General features: G+C 44.3%; 1 long non-coding RNA gene across 6 annotated transcripts in view; it reads right to left on the bottom strand.

Annotated features, from left to right (window-relative positions):
- Positions 1–1,437: 1,437 nt before the first annotated feature.
- The window catches only part of LOC138843075 (uncharacterized), a 67,142-nt gene continuing 41,237 nt past the window's right edge, over positions 1,438–27,342 (bottom strand). Inside the window, exons 3-7 of one of the 6 annotated variants that reach the window (XR_011385619.1) lie at positions 25,282–25,324; positions 16,582–16,784; positions 12,799–12,853; positions 12,068–12,652; positions 1,438–7,150 (exon numbers count right to left, since the gene is read on the bottom strand). This is a non-coding gene — a long non-coding RNA (uncharacterized lncRNA). The remainder of the gene's footprint in view (positions 7,151–12,067; positions 12,653–12,798; positions 12,854–16,581; positions 16,785–25,281; positions 25,325–27,342) is intronic. The other 5 variants (XR_011385623.1, XR_011385622.1, XR_007912008.2 and 2 more) reach the window with 5 other exon arrangements.

Raw genomic sequence — 27,342 nt, 5'->3', positions numbered from 1 at the left:
GATCAGTTTAGCATATATTAAGTAAAGATTTCAACAGTTTGCACCCACATAGAAACACAAAGTGAAAAATACTGTTTGAGTACTAGTTATAGCATTAAATCACAATGTACAGCACATTAAGGACAGAGATCCTACATGAGGAGTAAGTGCACAGTGACTCCTGTTGTTGACTTAACAAATTGACACTCTTGTTTATGGCATCAGTAATCACCCTAGGGTCTTGTCATGAGTCACCAAGGCTATGGAAGCCTTTTGAGTTCACCAACTCTGATCATATGCAGACAAGGTCATAGTCAACATGGAAGTTCTCTCCTCCCTTCAGAGAAAGGTACCTCCTTCTTTGATGACCTGTTCTTTTTACTGGGATCTCACTCGTGGAGATCTTTCATGTAGGGTTTTTTTTTTTTTTTTTTTTTTTTTTTTTTTTTTTTTTTTTTTTTGCCAGAGTGTTTTGGCTTTCCATGCCTGTAATGCTCTCATGGGCTTTTCAACCAGATCTGCATGCCTTAAGGGCTGATTCTGAGGCCAGAATGCTGTTTAGGACATCTGCCATTCTATGGGTCTGCTATGTATCTCGCTTCCCATGTTGGATCGTTCTCTCCCTTTTTTATTCTATCAGCTAGTATTTGCAGACACTAGTCTTGTTTATGTGATCCCTTTGGCTCTTAGTCCTATCATTATGATCAATTGTGAACAGAAATTGATCACCGGGACAAGTGAGATGGCATTGGTACATGCAACCTCGATGGGATTGAATTGGAATCCCCTGGTATGTTTCTAACTCTACCGTTTGAGGTAAGTCAGCTTGAGTATGTCCCGAATTGCACATCTCTTCCCTCTCTTACTCCCACTCTTATATTTAACAGCGATCACTTTTCAGTTAAGTTTCAACACTTGAGAATAAGGATAACTTTTAACTTAAAGTTCTTGGTTACTAAGCAAAGTAGAATAAGGTAGAAGATTCCACTCCTCACTCTCGGCTCATTCTTTCTTCTCATCTACTGAGAAAATTGAGATCAGACATGAAATGCCACATGAGCCTATGGAAACTATCCTCACCTCCCACATCTCTACCCTCCACTCTGCATTCCCTTGCGTAAGATCTTCCTACAGTGCTTGCTAGGGCCAGCCCTTCCTCCTGTGCCCCGCAGGCCCACCAATTCTCAGCTCCTCAATGACTCTCCTCCTGCAGTTGCATCGCCTCTCACAACTGCAGAGCAACATCCTGCACTGCTGTGGCCCACCAGAAACACTCTGTCTTGATCCTATCACTGCCTCCAGTCGCCATTCCACTGCCCTGCAACATTTCGTTGTGGAACTCAAGTGAAATAAGTCTAAGTTTGCTGTCACCACCTTCTCATCTCCTAGTCTGTCTAGATTCCTTTCCCATCAAGCTTCCATCCTCATCCACTCCACCAAAATTATTCTCCTCTAAGTCACCAGCACCTTCCCTGTAATCAACTCCCTCTACCCCATTTCATCTGGCTTGGTGTCTCAGCACCATTTGGCATAGTTCTCACCTTCTTGGAAACTCTTTGGTTTTATATTCTCCATGAATCTCCCTCCTTTCTCGCTGTCCTAAGCTGTGGCATACCCCAAGAACACACCTTGAGCCTCTTCCCTACTTTAGCTATGCAACCTGGCTAGGTGAGCTCATCTAATCCACCCAACCCCACCATTTATTCTTCTACCCTGCATTCTTTTTCATAGCACATATTACCACTTGGCATGGTACATGTTTACTTGCTTATTGCCTGCTTCTTCACATGGAAAAAACTATGCATATTTCCTAGTGTCTAGAACCATGCTTGGTACAAGGTAGGTTCACGTGAAAGTCTTTTGTGGAGCTTTGAAAAACGTGAATGTCCAGGCTGTACTCCAGAGAGATCCTAATTTTGAAGGTCACAGTTAGGCCTCTGAAAAGCAGACTCTAGAGAGTATGGTATAGTTGATAGGAGGAGCATGGACTTTAGTTTGAATTTTGACTCCATATTGGCTGTAGGACCTTGGGCAGGTGACTGCACCACTCTGAGCCACAGTTTTGTAATCTTTAAAGTGAAGAAATCATCGTACCTCTACCTCATGGAGATATTTTGATAATTAATGAATTCATCTGTGTAAACTCTCCAAAACAATGCCCAACATATAGTAAGTGTGGATGACTGCCATCTTTATTTACATTCAGGTTTGAGAATCACTGGTGTGTAGTGTAGATGCCACCAAATAGGAGAGAAAGGAGGTCTCAGCATGAGTAGGGCACGCTCCAGTCTGCGAAGGAACAAGAAGACACTCATGCAGCTGGTTGCTGAAAGGAGAGCAGGATGAGTAGATCATGGAGGCAAGGCACTACGTTCCCCCAAGGGCACTCAGGAGCTCTGTGGCTGGTCTAGAGGAGTCAGTCACTCCTAAATTAAATTTTAGTTGGTTGTTCTTGCCTAGCTATTGGGTTCAAAGGCAGATGAATTGTCGTCTCCAATCACAGCTGGTGGGTGACAAGAAGATCCATGGGCTGTACCTCTAGCTGTTAGGGCCCCAAGAACATCACAGTGGTGCTAAGCAGGCCCTGCCGTCATGCGAGTGCAGTTGGCAGTAGCACCTCACCCTCTGACTCCAGGGGCACCTGTGGCCCTCACAAAACCTTTCCAATTTGCTCCTTGATGTCAGAAATCCCTTTAGTAGGGGACATGAAGGAAGCTGAAAGTGCCATCAGATACAAATTGAAGTACAACTGTAAGACAATAGCATGTTTGATCAGAAAAGTGTGGTCTTTCTTTAAAGGACATTTGGATAGAAGAGCTCTATCATGCGCTCAGCTTCACCCCATGAAAACCCTGTAAAGCATTTAGCATCCATAAGAGCTGGCTCTCCTGGCTCCCACCCTCAATGTAGATCTTGATTCCTGGGAGACTTCATTCCCTCAAAGAGTTGTAATATGCGTGTCACGGTAATGATCCTCTGAATCACTTGTTTCTTGAGGCACAGTTTCATTTAGGTAAAGCAGAATTGGCAGGGCTGGCTCAGACTTTTATTCTACCTGTGAACCAAAGCAGCTTTACCTGCAGAGTGCCAATGTAAAGTGAGCATAATTCGTTGGTTATGAATCATACGTAATAAGGATGACATCTGGACAGAAATTCAGGAACGGATGTATTTTGGCACACGACCTTTGGAAAGTACCATCTTCCAAGCCTGTCTTTTAAAGACTGTCTACTAGATCCAGATCTGGGATCACACAGGAAAAGCTGTTGTATTTTATCTGAAGCTGATGGGAATGCAAGCACTTCTTCCTACCTCTGACATGCTTCCATCTGCACATCCCTTCTCCCACACACCTCTCCCTTCCAACTCTTTCTTAGAACACCTGTAGTTTCTGGAGGGCCCTCTGGCATCTTGTCTATCTCTTCTGGGCTGGGTGGCTACCTGCTTCTTCGCCTGGATATCAGCATCCAAGTTCCTCCATTAACTCCTCATGAGTCTCCCTGTGCTCTCTGCCCTTGCAGATGGACTGTATGAGAAGAATTGTAGCTACTACTTAGAAAGGCTGGAGCTCCCATCCTGACTGATTACTCTCTTAAGAGACAATCGCAGACTTTTCAAGAATAATCCTTCCTGCAAGACAAGTCTCACCATTTGCTCATGCCCAGATAACTTACCCAAGCTCTGCTTTTATACCCATTTCTCCCCCATTTTTCCCTGATCAGTTTGTTATTCAAGGCTGCCGAAGGGGCTACAAGGCACACTCCAGAAGACAGCTGATCATACCTGAGCCATTCAATTATTCCTCAAATTATCTGGAACCTGGAAGCAGAGCAGCCATCTTGGGCTGCTCTGCCTGGTGTACTAGTGTGCTGCTTGTGTTGGTGACAGTGGCCACGTTGTGTGCACTTTGAACTGGAAGATCAGGGAGCCAGATGCTTTACACAGATCACCCTATTAATCTTCTTCACCTCCCTGCAAAATAGATGCTGTCATCTTCATTTTACAGGTAAGGAACTGAGCTGAAGGGAAGGAAGATAACTTATCCACAATATACAGTGAGGTAATGCTTCTGGACACCATGTTATGCTTTATTTTGAGGGCTGTTAAAGGGACCACATTTCAAAACTATCTTTGAATTATCTCTCCTCCAGTATAGGCACACAGGTATGCACAAAAACATGACATTCCTATTTCACTACAATCAATAAGCAGAATTGAGGGCAGATGTTGCAGCATAGTTTGCTAAGTAGAAGGAAGATTCTCTCTCTCTCTCTCTCACACACACACACACACACACACAGAGAGAGAGAGAGAGAGAGAGAGAGACCCTGCCATTCAAAATATCTATATCTCTTTTAAAAAATAAGCAGAATTGGTAACACATTAAGCCAAAGGGTGAGTTAGCTTCTGTAACTTGGGTTATATCACATCACAGATATAAATTAAACAAACTCTTTAGGGGATGATAGGAACGAGGTTGAGGTTCTTCTATGGTTGCCTACTGTTACTTTGGGCATATTCCTTTACCCCTCCAAGTCTCAGTGTCTTCAATATCTATAATACATGCCTCATGAGAAGAAGCAAATAAGATAGTGGAGGGGAACGGCTTTGAAGACTTCAAGGTGCTTTATCATTACATCTGGCAAGAGAGAAGACAATAACTGCCTTTGTGCATTCAAACTATTATCATGCAGATGGTATGAATTTTATAGTCACAAATTCAAATATAAAAATTGTGACTTTTTGGTACTGGTGTTGTGGTATGGTGGGTTAAGCCACAGTTTGTAACACCTGCATACATGCCGGAGTGCCAGTTTGTGTCCTAGACTGTCCCACTTCTGATCCAGCTCCCTGCTAACTGCACCTGAGGAGGCAGCACAAGAGGGCACAGGCACTTGGATCCCTGCCATCCATGTGGGAGACCCAGATGGAGTTCATGGCTCCTTGCTTCAGCTTGGACCAGCCCCAACTGTTGTGGCCATTTGAAGAGTAAACAAACAGATGGAAAATCTCTCTCTCTCTCTCTCTCTCTCCTTTCCTTCTCCCTCTCCCTCTCCCTCTCCTTCTCTCTGTCACTCTGCCTTTCAAACAAATAAATAAATTCTTAAAATATTTGTGGCTTTAAAATTTCTTAGAAACTGGACTTAAATTCTATTTGGGGTTCCCATCTGTCTGGTGCAAAAAACATAGTCTGATCACTAATAGGCTGTCAGACACTCCAATGATTTTCTCAGTCATCCAGTTTGAAATTCAAACAGACTCAGAATTCCCTGTGTTGCCCCCTCTCCTTCTCCCAAGCTGGAGCTCAGCTTGTATCTTACCCAAATGCTGTCTTCGTATCAGTAGAAAGAAGTGCCTCCCTCATGGTCTCCATCTGTCTAAGTCTTTTGAGATATGCCTATGTCCTCATTCTCTGCTTGGCTGGGCTGTCCATTCACTGCCAAGATGTCTCCCTGTGTGGCACTGTATTCTCTCTCTTCCTCTCTCTCTCTCCCTTTCTCTCTCTCTCTCCCCCTCCCTCCCCCTTTCTCATCTCCACTCCCTTTAACTCTTTTATGTGGGCTTATTTCAAGATCCAGTGCTTGGCCCTCTGTTGTTGCTCTCTGCATTCTTTGCCTCAGACAATTTGCCCACTTTCCTGACTCTGCCAGCCTTACATACAAGGTGAAAATCTCCAATCCGAGTTCCAGGCCCATGTTTTCCCTCCTCATCATACAATCATGATGTTGAACTGAAAGGAAGAATTTTCCTTCAGGACTTTCCATCTCCAACTGCCTAGTAAGTACCCCCCAAACTCTATTGTTTCCCAAGCTCCCCAAATTCACTATGGCTGAAATCAAGTTTGTCATCTATTCCCCAGACAGCCAGTTCCCCTCCATGCTGCCTTTTAGTTCCCAAGGGAAATGTCATTACCTTGATTATTCAGGATCAAAAGTTGGAGCCTCACTGAATCATTCTTTATTTCTCTTGCAACATCAAGCAAGGGCTGACAATATTCAATTCTCATCATATAAGATCTCTGGAATCTGTTTTCCTTGCTGTTCATGTTAGCACCACTAGAATTCTGGAGATTGGTACTCCATGTCTCAATTACTAAAATCGTGTCCTGACTTATTTTAAATTAAAATGCATCCTACCTGTCATGTCTCTTCTCTACCATGAGGCCGCCCCAGTCAATACTTGTACAGACACAAGGGGTCCTTAATGGGTGGTACAGGGGCAACAGTGAACCTTCTGAAATTAAACAAAATGTAGCTTTAAGCAAACAGGTCAAAATTTGTCTTAAAATGCAATTATTTCCCAGAGAGTGAGCATGTCAACTTAAAACCACCTCTAAAATTCAATGGCTCATGTTAGGACTTTTCCTAAGACCATGTTTAAATAGAGAGGATGAAGGTCCTGGAGCCTGAAGGTTGAGTTCACGGTTCATCTTCCTTTTCCACTTGAACAGACATAAAATCCCATGAATTGCCTTCTTGGTCTCCAATTAGTCATTCTTTCTTTCTTTCTTCCTTCCTTCCTTCATTTAATTTATTTGTAACACAAAGTATGTGCCAGAATTTTACATGTGTCATTTCATTTAATATTACTACCAAGACTCTGTTGAGGATTTTATTGCATCCATTGTACAAATGAGGCCTTTTGAGGCTTAGAAATGTTTAATTCCCATCCCAAGGTCACACAACTGTAAAGACAGGCTGGGATCGAAACTTATTCTAAGTCCAATGTTCATATTTCTTTCCAAATATCTTCTTACTCAACCTTCTGCATTCTCAACACTGACTCAGCTCTAGCTTTATAAAAGTGAATAGAAATAAGTGAAGTAATGCATGTTAAGCCATTGAGCCTCACCCAAAGTAGGAATTCAAAATGGTTTGTTAAAGGAAACATCACCGCAAAAATAGCAGTGAATGCTCAACTTAAGGAACTCACAGTGTGATGAAAGCGTCATACAAGATGGCAAGGGGACATCACGCAGAGGGTCTACCTGCTAGGACAATCAAGTCCAATGGGGGAGGCCGGGCAAGTAACCAACTGAAAATAAGGTGTGGACATTGAACAGCGGGCAACATGAGACCTAGGGCTTGGCCCCCATCACCTTCCTTGCCCTTTGAAAACAACTATGGAAGGAATCTAAGCCAATATATAATTTTACAGATGAAACAGAAACCTGAAAGAGAGAAGAAATAAAGAAGGTAAGCTGTTTACTGCTATTTCCCCACCTTCTCTGTTTTTTATGTACTCAACAGAAAAGGACAACATTTTTTTAAAGAAACACAAAGTAGGGGCCAGCACTGTGGCGTAGCAGGTAAAGCTGCCGCCTACAGTACCGGCATCCCATATGGGCGCCGTTTTGAGTCCCAGCTGCTCCACTTCCGATCCAGCTCTCTGCTATGGCCTGGGAAAGCAGTAGAAGATGGCCCAAGTGCTTGGGCCCCTGCACCTGCATGGGAGACCTGGAGGAAGCTCCTGGCTCCTGGCTTTGGATCAGTGCAGTTCCTGCCGTTGCAGCCATTTGGGGAATGAGCCAGTGAATAGAAGACCTCTCTCTCTCTCTTTCTCTCTCTAACTCTGACATTCAAATTGTGGGGAGCAACTGGGAGCAACTCGGACTAGACTAAGTTACTGGAATTAAGACTTATTCTATGCATCTGCTTTCCCACAATATGGCGCTGAGAAGGGAAACAGCTTCTACACAGCTGCCTCCAGTTCAACCAATAGACTGTGGGACCTGCTCCTGATTGGAGGAGAGCAGCATACTCGGCGTGTGGGTAGCAGAGTTGGGATTGGTGGAAGAGGACTATAAAGGAGGAGAGAGACAGCATGCACCAGGAACATCTAAGGGGAACACCTGTGCAGCCCCCGAGAGAGCCGGCTGGCGGTGTGCCGCTCCCCCACGGAAGTGGGGAATGTGGCAGGGGGAACCGCCCTTCCACGGAGGTGGAAGGGTCGGTAGCCAACCCAGGAAGAACCAGCAGCAAACCCGGGGACGGCCGAGCAGACGAAAGAACAGCGCAGGGTCCTGTGTCGTTCCTCCACGAAGACAGGGAGCGACACAAATAAATAAATAAATAAATCTTAAAAAAAGAAAGAAACACAAAGTAGACAAAAGATCCCTCTGTCGGGGACACAAAGTCTCCCCCTGCATTCTTCTGTCACAGGGAGCCCACACTTCTGTCAAATAGTGTGTCCTTGAACCACACAGAGCTGTAACTGACTGCTAGGGGGGACGTCTTCCACAGACAAACACGCTGCCATTCCCAACGGCCTGAAATGTGCCTGCACTGTCTGGCAAAAATCAGGCAGAAGATTTTAGCCAAAGTCAAGTGTGATTCCGAGACTTGATGGGGAAAGCTGGCCTGATGGAGTTCTCGGAGCTGGTTCTAAGCATGGGGTGTAATTTACCCTCTGTGAAGGAGGCTGATGGTTTCATTATTACTCAGTTGATTTTCTTCGGGGCCAAGCTGGGTTTTTTTTTTTTTTTTTTTTTTTTTTTTTTTTTTTTTTTTGACAGGCAGAGTGGACAGTGAGAGAGAGAGAGACAGAGAGAAAGGTCTTCCTTTGCCGTTGGTTCACCCTCCAATGGCCGCCGCGGCCGGCGCGCTGCGGCCGGCGCACCGCGCTGATCCGATGGCAGGAGCCAGGAGCCAGGTGCTTTTCCTGGTCTCCCATGGGGTGCAGGGCCCAAGCACCTGGGCCATCCTCCACTGCACTCCCTGGCCACAGCAGAGGGCTGGCCTGGAAGAGGGGCAACCGGGACAGAATCCGGCGCCCCGACCGGGACTAGAACCCGGTGTGCCGGCGCCGCTAGGCGGAGGATTAGCCTAGTGAGCCGCGGCGCCGGCCCAAGCTGGGTTTTTAATTAATCATTCTCTCATCCTCCTGTCCTCATGTAGCCTGGGACCTCAGACCACTACTAGCTCTTGGTGCCTTAGGGGGAAAGTCCCTTCCTCAGACAGATGGGGTAGCTGTCTGCACGCCATCTTTCTCCTCTCCCCTCTGCTGTCTCAGTGGACAATTTCCACTGTTAATGTGATACATCAAGGAGCACCTCAGGGAGTCCCTGCTCAGGCAGCTCATTGGTGAGCTCCAGCCCGCCTCTAAAGCCAGCACAAAACTCCAGCTATCCTTCTCTCCTTTCTTTGTTTTTGCCTCCAAGTGACCTAGTTTCCTCCACACTTCGCCCCCAAAAGAGGCGTCAGAGAGCTTGAACAGAGCCCAGCAAGTGGATACAGACAGTCAATGCCAAGACGCGAGCAGGGTAACAACAGCGACCACAAAGTTCAAGGGCCACCTCCTTGCTGGGCAATTTTTTTTCCCAGCCGACATGAGAGGCCAGCTCCCACACGGAAAAGGCCACACATAGTATTTAGCTTTTTCAATTAGAAAAGCGAGAAGACATTCTGTTCCAACTTTTGCAACTTTCTGGTTTGGGCTATGTAGAAACACAGCTTTTGCTGTCTTCTTGGAGTCTTTGTTTCTCCACCCCATTTTTTTCTGCCTCCCTGAGCAGAGGCGCAATCCTGCCCGGGGCTCCACAGCTTTCCTGTCTCCCAAACCTCCAGGAGAGGTCAGAAAGTCCATGGCGCTGCCCTCTGCGTTTCCATCTGCTTGTGCCTCGGGTCCTGTGCTGAGCCCTTCTCCCCCAGTCTAGCTCTCATGCTCTGTGCTTCCCCCATCCGCGGGTTGCACCTCTCTCCTTCCAGGCTGGGAAGACTGGAGCTGGGGAAATTAACACGAAGAAACAGATGCCTTAGCTGTGGGGGTGTTTATAAATAAAGTTCAGAGGACGAATAGCTCGCTAGAGGCAAGGGAGATCATTTTTGAACCCGAGTGGCTGCGGTTGCATTACAGTTTGCTCAGGGGCAAGCCTGCCCAGCAGTCAGCGATGGAAATACAGACGTGCCAAGGACACTGGGCACACACCTATCTTTCATAGGGCAGCCCAGAGAGCACGTTTAGTGCATTTCAAAGGTCTCTCCACGTCCAAGCACAGACAGGCTCTTCCACGTTGTGCTCTGACACACCAAAACGGGGTTGGTAATAAAATTCCTGGTGGGATTGTAATGATCATGTGAAATAAACTATCCCTATTCACTCATGGACTCCTGACACAGATGGTCAGAGATAAGGGTGCTTTATATTTGGAGGGGTTCCTGGGTGACTGTAGACATTGTCCCCAGTTATCTTAGACTAAGGGTTTTAACCTGGGCTCCACGGAGGGATTTGGTGATCCAATGCAGAAATCTGTGAACTTAGATCGAAAAAGGCTGGCATCTTTATTGTCATTGACTTCTGACCAAAAATGTAGCATTTCCTTTGCTTAGGAATTCAAGAATCAGATCATACTTCTGTTAGTAGTATCTGCGTCCCTATCACAATAAACTTCACGTGTTCATTTGAAACATGTTACAACTCTTGAGAACATCTTGATGTACCATTGGTGCTCACCCCTACTTCAAAAGTATGGCAGCTATTAGGTCTGTTGCTAGTTCTTGTTGAGTATAACAATCAGAACAACTGTACCATAAATGTGGTCGTTAATATTTTGATAACCATATTTTAATATAATTGGCTCCTTTTTTAGCCCTGTGGATTCTGACAGTAGTTTTTTTTAAAGATTTATTTATTTATTTTTGAAAGGCAGAGTTACAGAGAGAGAGAGAGAGAGGAAGAGACAGAAAGAGAGAGATCTTCCACCAGCTGGTTCATTTCCCAAATGGCCGCAACGATTGGATCTGAGACAATCCAAAGCCAGGAGTCAGGCGCTTCCTCTGGGTCTCCCACCAAAGCCAGGACCCAAGAACTTCTTCTGGGTCCCCCACATGGGTGCAGGGGCCCCAGCACTGGGGCCATCTTCCAGTGCTTTCCCAGGTGCATTAGCAGGGAGCTGGATCAGAAGTGAAGCAGCCAGGACTCAAACCCATATAGGTTGGCAGCACTGCAGGCATTGGCTTTACCCACTAGGCCACAGTGCTGGACCCTTGCTAACACTTTAAAAACACTGTTTTGAGAAGGAATCCATTGTCTTCACCACACTGACAAAAGGGTCCACAAAAAAATCTGAGGCACTCCTGGCTTTGAGCATCTGTGTCAGGAGTCCCTCGTGAATGAATATGGACAGCTTATTTCAGATGAGCACCACAATCCCACTGGTAATTTTATTACCAACCCCATTTGATGAGTGAGGAAGCTGAGGTTCTAAGCAAAATTTGTGTAGTTTCAAAGGGTGTGGTTCTCTTTCACCTCTCTGTCTCTCACTCTAGCTCTCTCACTTTCTCATACATACACACATACACACACACACACACACACACAAACGCACATATGTTTTTATACCTCCCCAACATCCAGTGAAAGATTCAACTAGCACAGATACTATTGGCCGTGAAACTGAATTAATACTGATTCATCTATACAGTGCCACAAGAACTGGCTGAAACAATTAAAACGATCAGTCTAACAGATGTTTTGTTCTAATTGCACTCATAATTTGACGGCCAGCTCCTCCCTCCCCGTGTGGCTGAGTAGGCCAAGAGTTTCCTGCTATGAGGGCCACGAATTCCATGAGCCTGCCCTTTGGTTGAACAAAAGCGTGGGTGCCCTCCTCACCCTGCCGAGGCTCTGACATCCTGGTCCGAGGCTCCACACCCCCTCCCCTTTGTGCCATGGCCACCTCTTGTTCTGCCTCGCCCCCTGGCTTTAGGCCTAAATTATTCATGAAGAGAAGGGAAAGAGAAGGAGGGAGGGGAAGGCAGCATGATAATCATATTCTGCCCTGAGTGCTGGGGGGGAAACATAGAGGATGCTTTACACTTAGGGAATTAACATGAAGCATTTGAGGACCAAGACGCAACAAATAATTCCTCAGCCAACGGACTAATTCATGACAATGGCAGTGAGCGCCACACAAAAGGAATGGAGGGCATTATATGACAGAGGGCCCTCACCTACTCTGGGCGTAAGAAAAGATTTCTCTGAGGAATCAGTGTTTGCGAACTCATGTTTTCTAATATTTATGGTTTTAATATCCTGCCGGCGTGTAACCATCCTTTCATTATAATATGAAATACAAGGCAGGCCTCACCTCTGCAGGCTCCTCTCCAGAGCTGTTTTCCCACCGTTTCTCGTTAAGATTCTACTGCTGGGAAGCAGGAGCCGGTGGCAAAGGTGTCTGTCACACACGGTTGGTGCATAGCCCCAAACAGCGTGAGCTGCCCCCGGCCTGTGTCACCCCGGCTGAATGGCCCGGCCCAGCCCCAGCAGTGCTGCCGCCGCTGCAGAGACCAAGGCACGTAGGCCTCACGCCTCACGTGGCATCCAGGCTGCCTCCTGTGAGTCCGATCAATCAAACTTTACAGTCCGGTGTCCCATTTGTACATGCCGTACAGCATAAATCCGGTGTCTTTTCAACTAGAAGCATAACAGTCACAGTTATGATGAGGGATGGTCGTGGGTGAGGCAGACTGGAGCCCTGAGCGAGCCGGGAAGGGAAATCTCCTCTCCCTGAGAGACAAAGATTCACTCCGTGAAGGTTTACAATTCCTACTTGAGAGCAAAATTACAATGCATTCAAGAAGTCCTCCCCCTGAGAAATTATTCTGTGCTTTTTTTTTTTTTGAATCCTCTTTTTCTCCCTTCTGCCATCTTTTGACATCACTGATAATGGGTGCTAAGCAACATGGGAAAAGGAAAAAGAAAGAGGAACAAAGACATTATTGTTAACCAAAATCAAAAATAATAAATTGAGTTTTGTCTGGTATTTCTAATAAATCAGTACAAAAACTCTTTGTATTCAGAATGGAATCTTTTACTCACCTTAAGACATCTCTCCAAGGCATCTGTTCTGTTGCTGGACATGCATATCTCATGACTATGGGGAAAAATTATATACCACCTACATAAGAAATATCCTTATTCTTGGAAGTTGTGATTCTGGCACCATTATTTATTTTCTTGCTAAGTTCATTCCAGGGCTCATCTTTTTTCTCTAGAGGAAGTCTTTTTAATGGTCATTTATAAAGCAGATTTTCTTTGCCTGTCTCACACCTAGCTCGTATCAATAATAATAACTTTACACCCACAATTCCCTTCAAGACACTAAGAAATTTACCTGCTAATGTTTTTTTTTAGCACAAAGAAAATAGGCTCCCTTGTTTAGATTAGTAGAATTTGATTTAGTAACTATTAATGTGGAAAAATAAAATCACTATACACGACCTTCTATCTTATCTATAGCCTTCTAAATCATGCAATGTGAAAATGTTCTAAGAACAAAATAGGTTTGACCTCTCTTCAAGAAATAAAATTTATTTAATGTCATTGGGTCTTGTGACTGCCACTAACAATAAATCATTGATTGTGCTTAATCTAACTTAATTATTCTGATTTTTAATGGCAAATTCTTTCATATACTTTTTGAATTCTATCATTGAGAAAATGTATCAAAGTCCATCCTAATGTTGTTTTGCTAGGCCTTCTAGCTGCAGTAGTGAAATAAACTATCCTAGTTGTACCCCATATGTCTAAGTCTGTTTGAGCTGCTATAACAAAATACCCTAGACAGGGTAATTTATAAGCAGCAGAAATTTATTTCTCACAGTTCTGGAGAATGGAAAGTCCAAAATCAAGTTGATGACAGATTCAGTGTCTGGTGAAGACTAATAGATGTCAACTTCTATGTGTCCTGACATGATGGAAGGGCAAAGGGGGTTCTCTGGGGCCTCTTTAACAAGGGCACTAATGCCATTCAAGGGGGTGGGGCCCTCCCCCAAAAGCCATACCTCCTAATGTGATCACCTTAGCAATTAGGTTTCAACACACAAATTTTAGAAGGGGTAAAAACATTCAAACCCTACCAGTATATTATGTCTCAAACTGATTATACAAGATACTGCTCTTCCACAAATTGTTGACATGCCAATAAAAGAAGGGTCTAAAGTGAAATAAGATCAGACATTCTGTGCTGTATGTCCCAGAAAAGTCACAAAGTCCCTTGGCGTAATAAATTCTCTAAAGATCCTATTGTAAAGAGACATTATATAACTTTCTTTGATTCAGCATTTTCAGAGCTTGTTTCACTATAGACTCCCCCCCCTCTTCCTCCTCGACTCCTGCCATAGTGTTCCTAACTCAGCCACACATACAAATCAGAGAACGCTCCTTTGGGAAACTCTTGCAGCAAGTGATGGCTGTGTCTACATGCAAACAAACATATGGTTTTGCAGAACATAGTTTGAGTCATCCAAACTAATATCTGGTCATGAGTTGGTAACTGGCTGTTTTCAAAATAATTGTGCACTTGACTTAATAGTTCCTTGTTGCTCCTTTGAAAACATCAGTTTCTGTAGATGAATACGTTGACTATCCTTAAACAAATTTAAGGAGGCTAGCAAGATCATTTCTGTCCACTCTTTATTTCAAAAGCTTACTTTTTATTTCAGTGTTAGTGCCTCACAGCCATCTCGAGACAGAATCTCCAGACTGAGAGACTTAGAAAAATAGTGGGCTCAAAGAACTCTAGAAAGTTCCTTCAGTTTACAGCTGAGAGAACTGAGGCTCCAGATCCCATAACCATACAGTGGCTGGTCAGCCCAAGAAATAAGATCCTTGCTCTACATCCAATAGACTCAGTATCACCTTTCTCCTTTCTGTGTGCCAATGAGGCAGCTCACCTGCTCTGATCTTAGTACTGTTGGAGGATTCAGGTTCACAAATAACACAGAAATGTTTAGGCACTCATATTCTATAGGTTGCAAGAGGTACTTCTGAAGTGGCAAAGCCTTCGGTTTAGAGAGGATGATAGAATAGACACCAGCTCTCATAGGGAAATTTAACATCACAGTGCGAGCTCTTAGAATCTTACATATGGACTTATTTCTTTACTAGGGTCTTGTAATTAATCCTAATTAAGAAAAGCATTAAGTAATGTTTTCTAATTAGCCCAAAAGCCATTTTCGACCCACAGTAGAGTGTATGCTTGTTCTTTGTTGGGGACATTAATATCACACTGATAAAAGACAGCATTTGTTGTCTGCATCCTCTGGCAGCTGCGGACTTGCATTTACAGAAAAGACATAGATACACTGTTTGTTCCTGGATTTAACAGTTGTTTGGAGGCCGACTTCTGGCACCATGATTCAGACATCACTGAGGATGCCTATATCCCTTCTGGGAGTGTCTGGGTTCGAGTCTCAGCCCCACTCCCAATTCCAGCTTCCTACTAATTCGTACCTTGGGAGAAAGCAGGTGATGGCTTGATTATTTAGGTCCCTGACACCTGTGTGGGAGATCGAGCTTGATTTTCCAGCACTCAGCTTTGGCCCCAAGCCCAGCCCCAGGTGTTGCAGGCATTTGAAGAGTAAATCAGTGGATGGGAGATCTTTCTGTAGCCCAAATAAATATAATTTCAAAGCCAAAATCATTTAAGAAAACATCAGTTTGGTGTGGTTGTGGCGGCCAGAGGAGAGGCAGCTAATGGAAATTATGAACTCTCTAAACCCTTAGATGTCTGGCTCGCTCTCTCCTCCTTCCTCTTCCTACCTTTGACCTAACCACATGTCCCTGGCAGGGTGATGCTTGCCAAAGTCAAATGCTACACCTGTTGCTAATCCTCCAGCAACACAAGGAAGCTTCTGCCACATTAGAAGCAATTGGCTCTATACAGGGAAGCTCGATGATCCATAGTCACATCTCTTTAGGGGAGCCTGGGCCCTGTGGTGCACAAGAGAAACAAACGCTGCCAGTGTAATTTGTTTTATGTGCCTAATTCTCTTCCTTATAATTAACATCTGAAATTCGCAAACAAAACCAGAGTGTTTGGTGCACGACTGGGATCTGCAGAGCACTCTCAGGGAGGCTGGAAGCTTACAGCAGTACTCAATCTTATCTGATGCTTCCCCCAGCAGACAGTGAGAGCGGGGACCAGGGCAGCCACGAGTCACAGAGAGCTGGGGTACACCCTGGAGGGCTGGTCCCTGGGGTATTATAAATGTGGGGAGGGTGGAGAAGGCAGAGGAGCCAGGGGTCAGAATGATCCCCCACCCCATGCAGGGGTTTAGTATTCAAAAAATACTTCCATCCCCTCTGTTCCCCAGCAAGAGAGTAGCCATGTGATCTGAGTTGGGCCAGTTGTGTCAGGACTTTGGCATGAGCTTTAAGTAATGGATAGCCGTGCCGAAGCCTATAATTCCATGGCTCCCATAGAATGCATATAATAAATGTGGAAGGAAGGAAAGAGGGTATGGGTAGGATGGGAGGGAATGGGAAGGGAGGTAGGGAGGGAGGGGGAGGGACAGGGCAGTTGCAATTGGGAGAAATCAAGAGAAGCCAAGCCAGCTTGCATGCTAACAGCTTCCTCATGGTTGCAGGTCAAGTCTAGGAAAGTTGACTCCTGCAGGAGTAGCAGGATGACTTCACAGGTCCTTGCAGGTACACTAAGGGAGGAGTCTAGAGCCTTTAGGGGGAAACAGGAGACCAGAGGAACGGGAGCTAAGGAGAGGTCCTAAGTAACTGGGTAGAGCAGTAGCACTAACAGAGAAAAAGGCACAAACAACAAACCCACAATCCACTACCAGCTGCCAAAAACAGGGCTTCTCTCACCAACTGGCCAGGGTGCAGAACAGGTATCCGAGTTCAAAAGCAGCTTAAGTACTTCCAAGCCTCCTGAAGACAGCATTTTCTAGGCTTTGTTCGCTGGTATTTTCTTGGTCTGGGAGATCTTCATATGGCCTTCTGTTCGAAATGTATTGTGGTCAATTTCTATTCTCTTGGAGGTTCACAGTGTACTGGGCATGTTAAAGACCCTTGAAAATTCAGCAGAAAAAAAAAACCTGTTTGCATTTGTTATATCTTTGCATTTCCCCAACTTACTTGACCCTGGAAACCTGTTTCATAAACTTCCTGTTACTGGCTCAGGGAATCTTAAGGCTCCAAGACTATGGAAAAAGTACCTTAACCACCAGCATTGAACAGTACAGTGGGCCCTTCTTCCAGGGAACTATATCCCAGAATCACTCTCTCGCGCGCGCTCTCTCTCTTGCACATGCGCGCTACTCTCAGCTCTCTGATCTTCCTCCTGCTTGGCTTTCCACGTGCATTCATTCCAACCCAGGCAGTGGAAGTATGTTTAAGGCTGTTGTGTCATCTCATCTGGAGAGCTTCCCTCTACTCTGTTCATCCGAAGGCTACATCAGTCTCACGTAACCGCAGCTGGCTGCTACATCTGTAGTGTCAAGGTGAAGAACACGCACTGGGAACCCGATGGCCTACATTTGAATTCTGGCTCTGCCAATTACTAGCTGTATGATCGTTACCCAAGAACATTTCTGTGCCTCTGCTACCCTATGTGGCTGGCTCATCGTGAGAATTAAATGACTGACTTTATACATGTGAGCACCTATTGTCTGAAACAAAGTGAACTCTGTATCAGTCTTTACTTTTAATGCCCTACATCGTTCAGTCATTATTTTGTCTACTCCTCCATTAAACTGTGTAATTGGAGAGAAAAGCCTGTATTTTTGATTTCCGTCACCTGTGTCTAGCACAGTTCCTGACAATTGCTGGCTATACCACATAAATTGGTGAGTAAATATAACCTTCTGTAATTTTAAAAAATATTTTAGGGACCAGCATTGTGGTCCAGTGGATTAAGTCACCACCTGTGAGACTGGCATCCCATATAAGCACAGGTTCAAATCCTGGTTGCTCTACTTCCAATCCAGCTCCCTGCTAATGCACCTGGGAAAGCAGCAGAGGAGGGTCCAAGCACTCCTGACACCCACGTAGGAGACCTGGATGAAATTCTAGGATCCTGGCTATGGCCTGGCTGAGCTTTGGCTATTGTGGCTATTTGGGGAGTGAACCAGCAGATGGAAGATCTCTCTCATTCTGTCTCTCCCTATCTTCTTGTAACTCTGACTTTCAAGTAAATGAAATGAGTAAATATTTTAAAAATTATTTTTATTACCATATCTCATTAGTATATTTGCCACAAATATACTAAAAAAGCTTCAATTATTTTTTAATCCAAATTCCCTCTATCCCTCATATGCCTCCCGGCCCCTCTAGTAATCACCATTCTGTATCCAATTTGTGTGTGTGTGTGTGTTTTTTTTACTTTTTAGCTCTCACATGTTAGGGAGAACATGTGGTATTTGACTTTCTGTGTCTGGTTTATTTCACTTAATACACACAATGGAATACTATTCAGTCATAAGAAGAATGAAATCCTGCCATTTGCAGCAAAATGGGTGAAACCGGAGAGGCTTTTGGAATTTTGAGCAAAAACAAATGGGGGCCAAAATGTGTTTTCTAGGAAAATTCTAGAAAATCAAGAAAAATCAGCTGTTGATTTAAAAAAGAACAACAAACAGCAATTTATCTGTGAAACCATAAGAGATAGCCAGTTCCATAGGCCATTGCCAGTTTCATCCTACCAAGTCCACCTCTATGAATCAGTGACAATGCCTTGTTTACTTCAAACATCATCTTTTAATGGAAAACTGACATTCCTTCCCTTCGCAAAAATTTTCAATGGCCTTACGAAGGGGAAAATAAGCCCTTACATTCGCAAGTCAAATGTCTTCATTTTCAGTGATAAAACCTGTCTGCCTAAGGCCTTCTGGGAGTGGCAGTGAAGGAGAAGCCTGGCTGTGGGATCTGTTTCCAGTGCTCTCAGCAGCTCCACTTTTTCATGTTCTGTTCTGGGGCAAGCATTTTTCAATTGGGTGGGAGTTGCGGAAAGCCGAGACTTTTATCTATCGTCTTGGTTTAGGGGAAAAAGAAGTGTTATGATTCCTGAGCGTGGGCTTTCTTAACAAAGTGATTGTCAGAAATGGCCCTGTTCGTGCCCTTGCCCTCTCCTGCTCCAGCCACGAGGAGAGGTATCATTTAATGATTGTCGCCTGTAAAGGAAATCTAACTCAAAAGCAGAAGACGGTAGTAGAAGAGGGAAGATCTCCAAAAGTCAGAGTCCCCATTACTGTGCTTCTAATTCGAGCCACACATACAGCTGCAGACCCGAAGGAATTTGCTCGTAACCATTTAAGCAAGATTCTTTTAAGTTAATCATATACCACAAACCTTTAAAACAGCCATTTTCAGTCTGCAAACCATTTCTACAGCTCTCCACTTGTCTGTTTTGCCTTGCGGTGACAGACTTATCTCACTCTGTCCTTGCCCTAAACTCAGATATGACAGTGCGGATGGACGAAGATGCAGAGAGAATTATCAAGTATCAAAGAAGAATGCACTACAGCCTGTGTTTTCCCCAGATTGAGTTTTCAGTTCACCTGGGAAGTGTTTTGTAGTCTGTGGCATGTTTCAAGTTTAAAACTATCACAGCCGCAAAACTAAAAAAAAAAAAAAATTTTATAGTGTATGTGTGTGTGTGTGTGTGTTGTTTTGTTTTTTTTTTAGGGTGGTGTTTTCTGGTGTTCTGTTTTCATTTTTGTGGGTTTGTTTTGTTTATGTGGAATGTAAGGAAGCGTGTTTAATGGCCTAACACAGCACCTTCAGAATGGCCAGCCATGTTCTTAGCCTTGAGATGGACTCGGCTGTTATCTCTAAACAAGTCATCCTAGTAATCTACCCCGCTGTTTTCCCAACTCTAGAAACTGAACATACTTGCATTCAGTCCCACGGATAAGGTGCGAGTGCTGTTTCAAGTTAGCCAATCTGCTGCCTCCCAGAGACTTTATACCAGGTAGAAAATGTTAGTATTCTGAATAGTTCCAGCTCTTTGGCCTGTGTGCGTTTCAAGCCGCTTCATCATCTATACAGAGCCTTTTCTTTAATCTTCCCCACGAGCATGTGCGCTGGTTCAAACGGTGATAATTACCATAAAACAATTGCGTTGTCCTTCTCCCAATAAACATCGCTGTTAATCAGGCAACTTGCAGCCCCCTCGTCTAAGGACCCTTATGCCAAACTGGCAGGGTAGAATGTGGCTGCAGATAAATTAGCCCACGTGTGATTGCATGTGAAAACACATTGATTTAGGATTTTTTTTTCTTCTCTCGTTCAACCTGACAACTTGTCTAAATAGGCTTCTGCCTCGACCTGACAGCTCGTGGACAAGCTGTGTACAACAGGCCATTAAAACTCAATGCTCTGAATATGGAGAGTATAAAACATAGACAAAGGGGTAAGATTGAAAGATAAAAGGATGAACAAAGGAAGTGAGGCATTGGGGGGGGGGCGGGATTTGCACAGTTACCATTTAATTGTGCTTTCAGAATTTGTCACAGGCTGGATTCTCTGAAGCAACACCCTGCGATGGAGTTTGGGGTGAAGGTTATTTAGGAGGGATCAACATCAATGCAAGGGAAGAGGTAGAAGTGGGATTGAGCCAAGGAACATGGAAAATCAGCTAAACCCTGCACCTGGGGGACTCTGGAGCAGTGGCTGTGTTGGGCTAAAATGGTTGGACCCTTGTCTCTCCACCATTTCATTAGCCATTGCAAAGGCAAGGGTGTACTTACAGGCCAAGCTGACTCCCAGTAGTTGAAGGAAACCCTGACAGCTGACAACTGGACTATACAGTCTTTCCCTGGAGGGTGATCTGGGCCAGGCATCTCTGCACCTATCGCAGAGATATTCACGATGACCTGTGTGATCATAACTCAGCTCTCTACATCTCGACATCATTTTCTACCTCAGATCAAGTTATCAATCTCCTTTGACCACAGTATAATAATAACTCCTTTTATTAAGCACTTATTAATCCCATGCTATGAGCTGGATCTCTTCTATCTCTTTTAATTCTCATAGCAACCCTAAAAGGTAAGTATTTTGTCAAGGTAGAGATCAAGGCCAGGAGATATGGCTTGTCAAAGGTCATGTGCCTGCTAAATGGTAGAGTTAGCATCTGAACTCATGGCTGTCTGATTCCATAGTTAACTCTGACACTAAACTCATTGGAACAGAGCTAAGTCTGTAGGTCCCTACGTAACTCCTTCCCTGATCTTCATCTGCAAATATTTAACAGAAAATACTTCCACTGGGACTCCCAGAGTTCATAAAAGAGCCCATTTCTTAGATTGGGAGAAACAGCCATGTGTTCCTGTGAACTCTTGCCTCTCTCTGGCTGCCAGACCCAACATTTCATTTAGCATATATGAGAGAACTTCAAAAAGTTGTGGAAAGATAGAATTAAAAGATCAGTTTATTTTGGTGCAAAAAAATTTGAAATCTATGCATAGTTTTCACATGATATGTATTTCCATTAACTTGTTCAAGATTCCTTGTACTAGCTTCTACTGTTTCTAGATTCCCAGGGAAGCTGACTCTATGAGAAAGATTAATATGCGGGAAATTTATTAGAGGATTCTCTTGGTATTAACGTCTAGGGAAAAAAGGAACAGGAAGCAGAGTGGGCACATGGAGAGGTTGGGCTGCAATGCAGTTCCGTAAAAGGCCTCAACTGACCTCATAGAGAGCCTAAAACTCAAACAGCTCCTCAGAATTGTGCTTAGCTGGAGCCTAGAGGCGGAGCTTTTCTGTAGTGTGCCAGTCATTGGGCGTGTGATGCCGGGAATGGAGCAGGACCTGGGATAAGTAGCTCTCTGCAACTGAGGCATATCAAAAAGCAAGAGTCAGCTGCCAGCCTTCAACAGTTGGAGGAGTAAGGGCTTCATCCTTTAAAGGGATCCAAGTGGCCAATCACAGCATTTACTATTACCATTTTCTTTCAAATACTCCAAGGGTTAAGTTTGATTAGCCCAATTTTACAGGATAGAAAGTTGATGGCAAGACAGTTTCATGACTTATCCAGAGACAGCTAGGTGGCATTTGAATTTTTTAAAGATTTATTTATTTACTCCAAAGGCAGTTACAAAGAGAGGGAGACAGAGACAGAGAGAAAGAGATAGAGACAGAGACAGAGACAGAGAGAAATCTTCCACCTGTTGGTTCACTCCCCAAATGGCTACAACAGCCAGGGCTGGGGCAAATAACAGCCAGGAGTCAGGAACTCCATCCAGGTACTCCACATGGGCTCAGGAGCCCAAGCACTTGGGCCATCCTGCATTGTTTTCCCAGGGACAACAATCCAGGAGCTGGATGGGAAGTGGAGCAGCCAACACTTAAATGACCTAATCTGTTGCACAACACTGACATGAGCATTTAATTTTTAATCCATTCATTTGATAAACATTGATCAAACACCTTCTCTGTGCCAGGCATTGTGCTAGGTCCTAAGAATTTAATGGTGAACAAAAGAAGTCTCCTGAACTCATCCAAAAAATATTGTAGACTTAAAAATACTATTTTAATGTAGATAGTGAATCAATTTTGTAAGTTCATCCATTTCTTCAGAATAGCTATCTAAAAATGTATGTGGTCTAGAAAAGGAATATTTAAAGCATTAATACATAGTGCCAATCTTCTTTCCAAGAGAGTTGAAAACTTATGATTGCGCATTCCTAAAATTTTGAGAATACGGAAAAGGAAAACAAACTCAGCCGTGAGGTGTCTAATGAGCATAATGGGAAAGTATTCAGTATAAATTGACCTTGACGCAGCTAGTTCTCATCTGGAATCTCAAAAGGCTCTGCAGATAATAACATCTAATTCTTCATTTCAATGATATCATCAACAGCAAAAACAAAACTGCCAAACACTAAACTTTTACCAAACACCCGTCTCCTCAGCTCTTTTCCTGTTTAAGAAATTGTTCTTTAAGACATTGAGTCAAGTACTTCTTCATGAAGAGTAAATGAATAGCATGGGTGAACCAGGTCTCCTATAGGAATTTTATTATCCAGTAATTTCATGCTTGACTATCTGTTAAACCCTGACACAGTCAAAATGCTGGCCAAGTTACCACTCACAGCTACAATGCTCTCTTGATAGCCCTGTCACAGTCACCTCAATCCTTAATGCAACCCCTCCCTGTTCTTTGGTACTGTGGCTTTGGTTTGAATTGGGAAAGAGGAAGGGAGAGGAAGTGGCTTCCGTTCTGGGGATTCAGTAGGCCCAATGTATAGCTTGCATTTGAATTTAAAAGTGTTTTGACTGTTCCCACAACCCCCAAGGGGAACCACTAGAACTTACCTCTCACTGCCCCCTGTAGTGTCCATCCAAGCAGGCAGGAGCTTGTTAGCCAGTTGAAAAGGCTGCTGGGAGCTCAAATTTCAAAAAGCTATCTTGGAGGGACCAGTGCCATGGCGCAGTAGGTTAATCCTCCGCCTGCAGCACTGGCATCCCATACGGGTGCCGGTTCTAGTCCTGGCTGCTCCTCTTCCAATCCAGCTCTCTGCTATGGCCTGGGAAAGCAATGGAAGATGGCCCAAATCCCTGGGCCCCTACACCCACGTGGGAGACCCAGAAGAAGCTCCTGGCTCCAATCTCCAGTTGTTGCAGCCATCTGGGGAGTGAACCAACAGAAGGAAGACCTTTCTCTCTGTCTCTCCCTCTCACTGTCTGTAACTCTGCCTCTCAAATAAATAAACAAGAGGCTTAAAGGCTATCTTGGGCTGGTGCTGGGTCTGGTGCTGTGGTGCAGCGGGTAAACACCCTGGCCTGAAGCGCCGGCATCCCATATGGGCATCGGTTCGAGTCCTGGCTGCTCCACTTCTGATCCAGCTCTCTGAGACCTGGAAGAAGCTCCAGGCTCCTGGCTTCAGACCAGCTCAGCTCTGGCCATTGCAGACATTTGGGGAGTGAACCAGTGGATGGAAAACCTCTCTGTCTTTCTGGCTCTACCTCTCTCTGTAACCCTGTCTTTCAAATAAATAAAATATTTTTTTTTAAAAAAAAGGCGCCCTGATTAATGAATGTTTGCATTGTTCAGAACTTAATGGCAGATTCAAGTCACAGTGGGTTTCTGATAGACAAAAATATGTCAGGAATTTGAAATTTCTAGAATAGTAGACATGATCGTGGATATAAAAAGGTGATCCACTACTCGGCAAGAAGAAAGCAAAGTGGTCTCTAGCAATGGACAAGCACATCTTTGTGTTGCAAGGATGGTGTTGACCTTACGTGAGAAGAAAGCGCCAGAGAGTTCTACAGCTGGTGGATAAATTTAGAACAGTCAGGACAGCAAGAAAAAGGATTGAAGCTGAGGCAAATATTTACTCAGAAAAGACCAACAAGTTGTGCAACTCTCACATCACCTGCGCTGTGCAAGACTTGCTCAGGAGAGACGTCAGGGATAAACCTTAAGATCGTAACGAGCAGGGCAGAAATGATCACACTGGCCCAGATCTCAGAACGAAGCACAAATATTGGTATTCTCCATTCCATGGACTGCTTTTAGATCAAGGCTAATAGCCTTGAGTTTTCAAGAGTGAGCCCTTAGGTGAAGCATTTGAACCATTTTCTGGGACTTCCCACCACTATGAGGAGGTCGGTTGTTTCACTAAAGAGTGATAAATGCAATAGTAATGATGACCAAAGTTCCCAGCAGAAGCAACTTCCATTGACCTGGCGACATGAACCATTGCCCGTCGTGTGCCTCCACCAGTTTTTCTTCACAAACTTCAATCATGTAAAGACTTAACAGCAGCTTGTGTTCAAATATCCTTTGTGCTTACAATGAGCCTTTAACATATTATTTAAGCCTCAAAACAACCCCATGAAGTATGTCTCGCATGCCCCGACTTCACTATTGAGGAAAGTAAGGCTTATCCAGATAAAGTGATCATCCAAAATGCTTACCTAGGTATCCATTTCTGGACACTTAGCCCCTCCATGGAGAACAAGTACAAGAATGGGGACATTTTTTAAAAATTATTGAAGACCTCAAAGAGCTTCCACAGCAGCAGGGACTTGAATGCAAGGATCCCAGAGAGGAGGAAAATACAATGAGGAGAATTTGGCATTCCACATCCCATCTTTCCCAAGAGAAATCTGCTGATTTGTAAAAGGTTTGGAGCCAAGAGCGTAATAAGGTAAGTATGAAGTGGCAACTAAGACACCAGGAAGCCACATGGAGTTTTTGGAGGACACACACTGTGGAGAGGCAAAACTGGGGGGGGGGGGGGGGTCCAGAGTTACACAGAAGGTCAGAACTGGACAGGACAAGCTTTCGGAGAGGAGGGAAAGGCATTGAAATGAGCTGTACACTCTGAGGCATCTAGCACAACACCCTTCCTTTTGGCATAAAGATACAACAGGATTGAACGTAAAGGGATGGAAAAAGTTGTGCTATGCAAACATTACCTAGAAAAAAGCTGATGCAGATATAATAGTAGTAAATAAAGGAGACTTTAAAGCAAGAAGCATTATAAGAGATAAAGAAGGAATTAGATATTAAAAAGGGGACACGGTGGACCAAGAAGGATAAAACCATCCTACCTGTTTGTAATAACATAGCCTCGAAATGTGCAGCAAACTTTGACTGAAATAAAGAGGAAACAGACACATTCGCAGTCAGTGGAGAATTTTAATGCAATTCCGTCACTCTTGAAAATCCAAAATCACCAGCAAGCCTTTGGACCACCCTTTGCCAAATTCAGATCTTTCTGGCAAGCAGGAAATTTATGTAAAAATAAAAAATTCAAACGAATGGGAAACATAGGGATCTGTGCTTCATTCTGAGATCTGGTTAGTTATTTCCCTCCACAACCATTATAGGGGGGAAAACAAGCAAAAGATCAGGAATGATATGGAAAAGCTGAGCGACACAAAGGCCAAAACTTGACATATCTGTGTGTGGGTGCTCTGATATAAATATGATGTAGCACCTGAATTCACTCAAGAGTCTGCTTCCCAAAGTGGCCCTTAATCTAATCATGTGTCTAGCGATGAGGCCTTTGGGGAGTGATCAGACTGGATTAAGTTGTTGGGGTGGAGTCCTCATGATGAATTCCTGTTGGCTTTAGAAGAGGTCACACAGACAGAGAACCAATGCAAGTGCTCCCTGGCTCTGGCTGCACAATATCTACACCACCCCAGGACTCTGCCAACAAGAAGGCCACCACCAGATGAGCCCCTAGACTTTGAACCTCTAGAATTATGAGCCAAAATGAACCTCTCTTCTTTGTTAAGTTGCCTGCCATGGGTATTTCATTTTAGTAGTGAAAAGCTTTCTAATATAGTATATATGAGTATGTGTGTGTGTGCGTTATGTATGAAACATTTGCCAAAGCACATCTGAACAAATATTGAGCTACTGAAATCACTTTGATTGTGTCCCTTGATCTCAGCTACACTAATCAGTTTAAAAACAGATACAACTGGGGCCGGCACTGAGGCGTAGCAAGTAAAGCCTGCTCCCCATATGGGCGCTGGTTCGGGTCCCAGCTGCTCCACTTCCACTCCAGCTCAGCTATGGCCTGGGAAAGCAGTAGAAGATGGCCCAAGTGCTTGGGCCGCTGCACCTGCGTGGGAGACCTGGAAGAAGCTCCTGGATCCTGGCTTCAGATCAGCACAGCTCCAGCTGTTGTGGCCATCTGGGGAGTGAACCAGCGAATGGAAGATCCCCTTCTCTCTCTCTCTCTCTCTCTCTCTCTCTCTGTCTTTCTGTAACTACCTTTCAAATAAATAAATAAATCTTTGAAAAAATAGATATAACTAGAAAATCATCAAATATTTGGAATTTAAATATATTACACTTCTAAATGACACCTAGGTCTAAAAATTAGAAAATATTTTGTACTGAGTAGTAATGAAAATACAATCCTGGCCGGCGCCGCGGCTCACTAGGCTAATCCTCTGCCTTGCGGCGCCAGCACACCGGGTTCTAGTCCCGGTCGGGGCGCCAGATTCTGTCCCGGTTGCCCCTCTTCCAGGCCAGCTCTCTGCCGTGGCCCAGGAAGGCAGTGGAGGATGGCCCAAGTACTTGGACCCTGCACCCCATGGGAGACCAGGAGAAGCACCTGGCTCCTGCCTTTGGATCAGCGCGGTGCGCCGGCCGCAGCACGCCGGCCGCGGCAGCCATTGGAGGGTGAACCAACGGCAAAGGAAGACCTTTCTCTCTGTCTCTCTCTCTCACTGTCCACTCTGCCTGTCAAAAAAAAAAAAAAAAAAGAAAGAAAAGAAAAGAAAATACAATCCTGTGCTGCATAGCATTGTCTTAGTCAATGCAATGGCAGGCCATATATATATATATATATATATATATATATAAAACAGTGGTTCCACGGGATTAGAATGGAATAGAAAGCATTCATAGTAGTCCTACATCATACTGCAATACATTACTTACATGCTTCTGTGATGCTGGTGTAAACAAAGCTAGTGCACCACAATGCACAGAAAAGTATAGACATGCAATTATGCATAGTACGTAATACTGATCATGATAATCCGCAGCCGTGTTACTGTTTATATATTTACCATAAGTTAGAGTGTATTCATATTTATCAAAAAGTTTTTAATAAATTTCATATATCTCATGTGTACCATGTATCTTTT

Source organism: Oryctolagus cuniculus, chromosome X (assembly GCF_964237555.1).
Source record: "Oryctolagus cuniculus chromosome X, mOryCun1.1, whole genome shotgun sequence".
NCBI classification, from domain to species: domain Eukaryota; kingdom Metazoa; phylum Chordata; class Mammalia; order Lagomorpha; family Leporidae; genus Oryctolagus; species Oryctolagus cuniculus.
Note: the sequence above shows the minus strand (reverse complement) of the source record. Positions and strands in the feature narration are given on the sequence as shown.